Source organism: Macaca mulatta, chromosome 5, assembly GCF_049350105.2.
Source record: "Macaca mulatta isolate MMU2019108-1 chromosome 5, T2T-MMU8v2.0, whole genome shotgun sequence".
NCBI lineage: Eukaryota > Metazoa > Chordata > Mammalia > Primates > Cercopithecidae > Macaca > Macaca mulatta.
The window spans coordinates 155,124,111-155,131,360 of NC_133410.1; positions in this window are offsets into that span (position 1 = coordinate 155,124,111).

Genomic DNA, 7,250 nt, shown 5'->3' on the forward strand with positions numbered 1-7,250 from the left:
GACTTTTGCAGAAATTGTCTCCTTTGCCTCATCCCAATCATCTATGTTTTGAAATATTTAACTAAAGGGTTCCTGTATTAGTCTGTTCTCATGCTGCTGCTAAAGACATATCTGAGACTGAGTAATATGTAAAAGAAAGAGGTTTAATTGACAGTTCCACATGGCTGGAGAGGCCTCACAATCATGGTGGAATGTAAATGAGGAGCAAAGTCACACGTTACATGGTGGCAGGCAAGGAGAGCATATGCAGGGGAACTCCCCTTTATTAAAACCATCAGATCTTGTGAGACTTATTCACTAATGAGAGCAGCAAGAGAAAGACCTGTCCCCATGATTCAATTGTCTCCCACCAGGTCCCTTCCATGACATGTGGGAATTATGGGAGCTATGATTTGAGATTTGGGTGGAGACACAGCCAAACCATATCATTCCACTCCAGCCCCTCCCAAATGTCATGTCCTCACATTTCAAAACCAATCATGCCTTCCCAACTGTCCCTCAAAGTCTTAACTCATTTCAGCATTAACCAAAAGTCCACAGTCCAAAGTCTCATCTGAGACAAGGCAAGTCCCTTCTGCCCATAAGCCTGTAAAATCAAAAGCAAGTTGGCTATCACCTAGATACAATGGGGGTACAGGCATTAGGTAAATACACCCATTCCAAATGGGGGAAATTGGCCAAAACAAAGGGGCAACAGGACCCACGCAAGTCTGAAATCCAGGAGGAGAGTCAAATCTTAAAGCTCTAAAATCATCTTCTTTGACTACATGTCTCACATTGAGGTCATGCTGATGCAAGGTGTGGGTTCCTGTGGTCTTGGTTAGCTCCACCCCTGTGGCTTTGCAAGGTACCCCTCCTGGCTGCTTTCACAGGCTGTCATTGAGTGTCTGTGGCTTTTCCAGGTGCATGGTGTGAGCTGTTGGTGGATCTACCATTCTGGGGTCTGGAGGATGGTGGCCTTTTTCTCACAGCTCCCCTAGGCAGTGCCCCAGTGGGGACTCTGTGTGGGGACTTCAACCCCACATTTCCCTTCCACACTGCTCTAGCAGAGGTTCTCCATAAGGGCCCCACTACTGCAGCAAACTCCTGCCTGGGCATTTCCATACATTTTCTGAAATCTAGGCAGAGGTTCCCCAAACTCAATTCTTGGCTTCTGTGTACTTGCAGGCTCAGTACCACATGGAAGCAGCCAAGGCTTGGAGCTTGCACCCTCTGAAGCAATGTCCTAAGCTCTGTGTTGGCCCCTTTTAGCCATGCCTGGGATGCAGAGACAGCATAAAGCAGCAAGGCCTTGGGCCCAGTCCAGGAAACCATTTTCTCCTCCTAGGCCTGCAGGCTTCTGATGGAAGGGACTGTTGTGAAGACCTCTGACATGCCCTGGAGACATTTTCCACATTGTCTTTGTGATTAACATTTGGCTCCTCATTACTTATGCAAATCTCTGCAGTGACTTGAATTTCTGCTCAGAAAATGGGTTTTTCTTTTCTATCACATTGTCAGACAGCAAATTTTCTGAACTTTTATGCTCTGCTTCCCTTTTAAACATAAGTTCCAATTTTAAACCATATCTTTGTGAATACATAAAACTGAATGCTTTTAACAGCACCCAAATCACATCTTGAATGCTTTGCTGCTTAGAAATTTTTTCCACAAGATACCCTTATTCATCTCTCTCAAGTTCAAAGTTCCATAGATCTCTAGGGCACAGGCAAAATGCTGCCAGTCACTTTGCTAAAGCAAAACAATAATTGCCTTTGCTCCAGTTCCCAACAAGTTCCTCATCTCATCTGAGACCACCTCAGCCAGGACCTTATTGTCCATATCACTGTCAGCATTTTGGTCAAAGCCATTCGACAAGTCTCTAGGAAGCTCCAAGCTTTCCCATGTCTTCCTGTCTTCTTCTGAGCCTTCCGAGTCTCTAGGAAGTTCTAAACTTTCCCACCTTTTCCTCTCTTCTTCTGAGCCCTCCAAACTGTTCCAACCTTTGTCTGTTACCCAGTTCCAAAGTTGCTTGTATCTTTATAGCAGCATTCCCCTGCCTGGTACCATTTTACCATATTAGTCTGTTCTCATACTGCTAATAAAGACATACCCAAGACTGGGTAATTTATAAAGGAAAGAGGTTTAATTGATTCAGTTCCACATGGTTGTGGAGGCCTCACACACCTGGCTGAAGGCAAATGAGGAGCAAAGTTACATCTTACATGCGGCAGGCAAGAGAGAGCATGAACAGGAGAACTGCCCTTTATAAAATAATCAGATCTCATGAGACTCATTTACTATCAGGAGAACAGCAAAGGAAAGCTCCACACCCATGATTCTATTACCTCCCACTGGGGTCCCTCCCATGACATGTGGGATTTACAGGAGCTACAGTTTGAGATCTGGTGTGGAGACACAGCCAAACCATATCAGTTCCCTATCTGTTCCCCTTGATTTTGGAGTTTTTGCAGTTTATTTCTGATGTCACACCAGGTTTAGAGGAATGGTGTGTGACCTTTCTTTCTGGCCATCTCTTTCTCATCATCCTCTTGATCGCTATAGACCCAAGGAGACTTAGGCTTTAAGTTACTGTCATTTCCTTTGCCCCACCTTGAAGCCGCTCTTCAAAGACAGAAAAGTGCCACTGTCAATTCTCTAATTTCCTCACCAACATTTTCCATATTATTGAGAGCTATTTTTAGAAAAAATGGATCAGTGAAAGAATAAGTGATTGTCTACTCTCTGAATTCTTTAGGGGTAGTGTAAGTGCATTTCTAGTTTGTTCCACTCAGGAGAAACTCAGAGAATGTGTGCAGATGATAGGCCTGCATGAAGCATCTCGATTGAAGAGACGACTTCATACACACAGTCACAAGGTGAGATCAAGCTACTCACCCATGCCAAAGAGCCAGAGATTCGCTAACTAATTAAACTGTCAATTGAAGATGACGGATATTATACTTATATTTGAAAACACTGAATTGTTAAGAAATGTAGAGCTCCCAGGACAGTAGAAGGTAGTTGAGTAAAGGAATAGTTGATGTTCAGTGAGAAGGTTCATCTTTCAGGTTTGAGGAATTTACTGATAGCAAAAAAGGAACACTGGAGAGGAAAGATTGGAAGTTTTAGGCCTTTTAATGTGAGAAACTTTAAGTGTGTTGAGTTGCTGACACCTCAGACTTTCTGGAGCCAGAACCTCAAAATAGTTAGTTCTTTATGAAAACTCCTTAAAATACAATTTTGAAAAATCCTGTCCATTTAGGTGTATTTGTAGAGGTGAATAATATTTCAATGCATGTATAAAAGCCAAATGCTTGGCCTATGACCTCACTGGAGGCGGATGTTCTCATGTATCATCCAACGAAAAATATATTGCTTAAAAAAGGCATCTTTCATTTTAAGGCTCTCTGGAAAAGTTTAAAATAGAGAAATATTATTTTCCTTAGAAGGGCTAATAAATAATTCACTCCAGCTATAAATCTCAATAAAAAAACCCTTTCTTCTTTTTCAGTGAGTCTCAGTCCTCTGTCTGTAATGGAATATAGTTGTTCTTTGGCTATCCTGTATCTAATTACAATGCATTCTGGAAGTGGCCTCTGATTTTTTTCCTTTCTCCTTCTTAATCATTGTGGTTCTGGTGGATTTTTTTTTCCCACTCTTGACTTTAAGGGTAGACATGTGACCTAAGTCTGGCCAATCAAAACACCTCTAGGGATGGAGATTGGTTAAGGATGGGCACATGACCCTGTGAGGCAAATTGGAGACAACAAGGTTAACTTCAGGACACTGGCATCAGCAAGCACATTTTAAAAAATTGGCATTAAAGGTAAGTAGGGCTTAATATTGCTTTGAAATCCTGGGAGTAAATGTGGGACATATGCCTCAGAGTTGTCCCACCCTAGGGGCAACAAAAGTGGGTATTTACACCCTGACTCCCATCATTCATTGGGTATAAATACCCAGTTTCCTTGCTCCTAGGGTGGGATAATCTGAGGCATGAGGGTTACTGGTCGTAGTCGTGGTGGTGAAGTCATTAATTCCCCTACATTTTGGGCTCAGGTGGTCAGAGAAAGCCCTCAGGCAAAGAAATGCATTTGAAAGTTGGTCTCGCATGTACCAAAATAGTAAGGGCAAAGGGGATATGGGTGGCGCATTGACAGCATCTGCTATAGTAAATAATGACCTTCAGACAATATATCTTTTTCCATTTTATAGTAAACACTTAGTAAATGTTAGTTATTATAATATTTATTCATTCTACAAACATCTGTTGTACCACGTGCTAGGATACATTCACTGGGCTAAATGCTGGGAGTAAAACAATAAACAAGACAGAGACAATCCCATCCTTCAAGAAACTGGCAATGTATAGCAGATACAAGCAAGTAGGCAAGAAATTATGTGTTAAGGATAGGGAAATAATGGGGTGCAGGGAGAACACACATGAAAGGATCCGAACCCAGAACACATTTTTAAAGCACCATCTCAGGTGCCAGTAGCTTCCACTGCAATAGCAGGGAAAAAAAGAGAGACAAAAATAAATGGATGACAGAGGTGGAAGTGAAGCTGAGATTTTATTGTACATCCTTTTGTATTGCTGAATTTCATGCTATGTGTATATTTTACTAAACAAAAAATAATTTTTAAAAAAGAAAAATTATTCTGTCTGATAAGTACCAACATGAATAAAATTACCAACTGTCATAGTAACCTAAGCAACTGTCTGTGACAGGTGGCTAAGGAGATTTGGGAACACAAGTCCAATTTAGGTGATGTGAGTATAAGTCACAAAGAGGCATGGCTGGAATTCAATAGCATCTGGAAAGTTTAAGGCTGACATAATGCATCCTGGCTGGTCTGAGGAAAAGGTGGCAGTACCATCAAGGGTGTGGCAGCAGGAAGTGCAGAGCAGAGGGTCAGAGATTAAGTGTCTGTCATTATGTTTCTAGGACAGTTGGGGAAAGGGCTACAGAAACCAGCCATCACAGGCACTGGGTCCTCCTGGTGGGGATTTGGAGGACAATAGACAATTGTTAAATTCAATTAATTCTTTCTGAAATGAAAACATCAGTCTATCACAAGTCAATAACACTGACCATCCCTGGCTTTGCACTCACTATATAACCCTTTGATATGATCTGGTTTTCCATGTGGATAATCCTACAGAGGCAGTGTGATTCCTCCTGGTGAACTTTTTGACCCCTTTGATAGTTACACATTTCTTAAATGAACACATTGGCTCCTCTCTACTTGGTTAGTACGACTTGGGGACCCTATACCTGATTATTTCCTAGGAGTAAGCTGACAAAAATAATATTTCTGAGCCTGCAGAGGCAAGCACAGGACTTGAAGTACACTGGCCCCACCAAGGTAGGTACCCTATAGGACCCTAAGTCACATTTCTTTTGTATTTCACTGTAACCACAAGTACTTAACCAGAATTTTGAAGGTCTGCATTGTTGCAATGAAGTATAGCATTCAACTCAGGGCCATCCCATTGCTCAAATCAAAAGTTCCTGTTCATATTGGCAAAATCCATGTACTCATCTCAGAATTTAACAAATGTTAACATTTTACTATATCTGCATCAGATATATATTTGTAGGAAAAAAAGTGTGCTATAGTGATCTTTTTTTGTTTGTACTGACCTTTGTACATTTCCATGATTTCATGCTCCTTCCACCCTCCTTCCCTTCCAAAAATTACATCATCTGAAGTTAATATGTATTGTTTTTATCCATGTCTTTACATTTATAATATTATATGGTTTTGTAAATATTTAAGCTTTAGATTAATGATATTTTATCTCCATTATTCTACGACTTCTCGGTTATTTACTCAATATTGTTTCGTAGACTTACTTGTGTAGCTATACATGGTCGAGCTTACATTTAAAATTTTAATATGCATACTCTGCTATAAGGTTTTCCAGTTATTTCAAGCCATTCACTGTCTCTGTATTCCTCCACAATAAGACAAAGGCCTTAGCCTGCTTTGACCTCACACTGAAAGTTCTTCTGCTATCTTTCTTGTTATTGTTGTCTAGAATTTAATTCCAAATTATTTTAATACACAGTTTTTATGATTAATTTCACCAATTTATGTGTTCATTGTTGTATATCTTTCTGGATCTTTTTTCTTCATAGTTGTTGAATTACCTCCTTTCATAATTGTTTCAACTAAGCCTGAAGTTTCAGTGTCCTCTTGACTGGAAATCCACACCACATTTTTCATAAAATCGGATTTTATTATAAATGCAGTGTCAAAACTTGCTCTTTTTGCTTAATGATAAATAAAGATCCATATATTTATTTCTAACACCCACCCAGTTTCATGATTTAATTCACTGATTCTCTATTGATGAATATTTAAATTGTTTCCAAATATTTTCTGAGAAAAATAATGTTACAGTGAATAGCCTTGAAAACATAGGTCTTTGTCCATTCGACTGGTTCCTGTCTGGTTAAGTTTCTGGTCGTGGCATTTCAGAGTCAAACCCACATACATTTCAAATTTTGATACACATTGCTAAGCTGTCCTCAGAGAGATTGCTATACCTGCACAAACTTTTGTGTTTTCCTGCTTTCCCAACTTCATCCATTATGGTTTATCAATCATTTAAAAATTTTGGGCCCGGCACGGTGGCTCATGCCTGTAACCCCAGCACTTTGGGAGGCCGAGGCGGGCGGATCACAAGGTCAGGAGATCGAGACCATTCTGGCTAACACGGTGAAACCCCGTCTCTACTAAAAAAAAAAAAAAAAATTAGCCAGGCGTTGTGGCAGGCGCCTGTAGTCCCAGCTGCTGGGGAGGCTGAGGCAGGAGAATGGCGTGAACCCGGAAGGCTGATCTTGCAGTGAGCCGAGATAGCGCCACTGCACTCTAGCCTGGGTGACAGAGCAAGACTCCATCTCAAAAAAAAAAAAAAAGAAAAAAAAATTTTGACCAACTTTTCTTTGATTATTAGTGAGGTTGAGAGGCCACACAGGCCTCCTCTCTGTTCACAGAACACACTTGGATCTGTTTCACTTTGGGTTCTTTGTAAACGCTCTCCATTCTGCCAAGAATATGTCCACTTTCTACTGGACTTTCCTCTTAAACATCCCTCAGAGAAACCTTGCCTGGTCCCCCAACTAGTTTAAGTCTTCCTGTTCCCACTTCTCAGAGCACCCACCACTTCTTAACATGCAACCTAGTTGTAGGCATAATAATCTGTGTGATCATTTATCTCATGCCTGCTTCTTTTGCATGACAGTGAGGCCCATGTG